Raw genomic sequence first — 2599 nt, forward strand, 5'->3', positions numbered from 1 at the left:
CTCTTTCTCTCTTTGGAAATGGGAGTCTAGAATGCTCGCCTCTAATGGAAAACAAATCACATTGCATGGCATGCACACTTTCGATAATTTTCCATTGCTTAGGCATACACATGCTAAACGTGCATTAAGAAAAGGTAGCAAATCCTACTTAATATGGTGAATGAAATTGAAGTCAAGGAAAATCAGATGCATCCTAGGCACGCACAATTTCTTCCACAATTTAAAGATTGTTTTGCTGCTAACTTACCACCTAGTTTACTATCTACACATCCTAAAGATCATAAAATAGACTTAATTCGAGATTCTCAACCACCATGTAAAGCACCTTATCGACATAATCAAAATTAACAGAAAGAAATTCAAACCCAAGTTGAAGAATTATTAACATGAGGACTCATTAGACCCAGTAGTTCCCCATTTGGTGCACATGTCCTATTAGTTAAAAAGAAAAATAACACCTATAGAACGTGCATTGATTATCGTGCCCTAAATAAGATCACTGTCAAGAATAGATATCCAATTCCTAGGGTAGATGATCTCGTGGATAAAGTACAAGGGGCTGCAATATTTAGTAAAATAGATCTTAAATCTAGATACCATCAAGTACGACTGGACACATCTGATATTTTCAAAACTGCATGTAGGACTCAATTTGGACATTATGAGTTCCTTGTTATGCCTTTTGGTTTAACTAATGCACTAGCCACATTCAGTCATATGATGAATCACATATTTTTGAAGTATCAACATTGTATCATTGTTTTCTTTGATGACATATTGGTTTTTAGCAAGAATGAGAACGCGCATTATCAACATTTATCCTTGGTTTTCAAATTATTGAAAGAGAATCAATTATATGCTAATCCCGAAAAGAGTGAATTTTTCCAAATTCAAATTGAATATTTAGGACATATTGTTTCATCTGAAGGTATTAAAGTTCATCCTAAAAAGATAGAAGCAATTTTGAATTGGCCAATACCTAAAAATGTGCATGAATTACGTTCTTTCTTAGGTCTTTCTAGCTTTTACAGAAAATTTGTGAGAATTTTTTCATTGCTTGCATTACCTCTGACAAAATTATTAAAGAAAGGTATTGTGTATCATTGGTCTCAAAATCAACAAAAGTTTTTTAATTTACTGAAGCATGCCTTAACACATGCTCCTGTATTGCAACTCCTTGACTTTAATAGACCATTCTTTTTAGTAGTCACTGACGCTACTGGATCTTGAATAAGAGCTGTTCTTATGCAAGATTCCCATCCCATAGCCTACTCTAGCTGCAAATACTACAAGGATACAGGCGCATAGCGATAGTGGTTTCCAACATAAATTAGCGGCATCGCTTTTTGCGTTGGTACCAGGTGAAAAAACACTGCCCGAAACCCGAGCGCGTCCTTTTGCACGAACGAACGAAAGAGAGAGTGAACTCCATCTCACATTTGAGAGGGAGAGGGAGAGAAAGAGAGAAAGAGGGAAAAGGAAAGCTTCTCACCGCTGCCATTTGCGAAGAAGAGGAGGAAGTGTACGGAGAGCGAAGTGGAGCCGCCGAATCCATCCTCGGGCCTTTGCGGTGAGTGCATTGTTCCCTCTTGCTTTGTTTTTAGCTTTTCTCATTTTCTTTGCTTATTTTTGTTAAAAAACATGTGTATTGAGAGAGAAAGAGAGAAAATGAAAGAGGGAGAGGAAGAGAGAAAAGGAAAGAAGGAATGAGAGAGAGAGGGAGAAAACATTAAACATAATAGAGAAAGAGAGAAATAGAGAGAAAGGGAGGGAGGGAGGGAGAGGTTGTTGTTATTATTGTTGTTGTTTTATTTCTTCTTTTCTTTTTTTCTTATTTGTTGTTGTTGTGGTAGTCGTAGTAGTAGTAGTAGTAGTAGTAGTAGTAGTAGTAGTAGTGGTAGTGGTAGTGGTAATTATTGTTGTTTAATTTCTTATTTTCTTATTTGTTGTTATTGTGATAGTCGTAGCAGTAGTAGTGGTAGTGGTAGTGATAGTAGTAGTTATTGTTGTTTAATTTCTTCTTTTCTTGTTTGTTGTTATTGTAGTAGTCGTAGTCGTGGTTGTAGTAGTAGTACTAGTAGTAGTTTTCTTGTTTGTTATTGTTGTAGTAGTAGTATTTTTTTTTTCTTGTTTATTGTTGTTTAGTTTTTTTGTTTGTTGTTGTTGTAATAGTAGTAGTAGTAGTTTTTTCTTCTTTTCTTGTTTGTTGTAGTAGTAGTTGTTGTTATTGTTGTTTCTTGTTTATTATAGTAGTAGTGGTAGTGGTAGTGGTAGAGAGAGAGAGAGGTTTTGTTAAAGGAAATGAGAGAGGGAGAGGAAGAGAAAAAGAAAGAAGGAACAAGAGAGAGGGAATAAACATACAACATAATAAAGAAAGAGAAAAAGAGAGAGAGATGGAAGGAGAGAAGAGAATGAATGGAAAAAAAACAAAGAGAGGGTAAAATCTTATTCTTTAACATATTCTTTTCTTGTTTGTAGTGGTAGTAATAGTAGTAGTAGTGGTAGTGGTGGCGAGGTCCGGTACAATACCATGGGACGAAAAACACTTCGACATACGTTGATTTGTGGGTGGGTGGAGACTTTACATATGTTAATTTTG

Source organism: Lygodium microphyllum, chromosome 15 (assembly GCF_053477565.2).
Source record: "Lygodium microphyllum isolate KBCC chromosome 15, Lygodium_microphyllum_v1.1.10, whole genome shotgun sequence".
Lineage (NCBI taxonomy): Eukaryota > Viridiplantae > Streptophyta > Polypodiopsida > Schizaeales > Lygodiaceae > Lygodium > Lygodium microphyllum.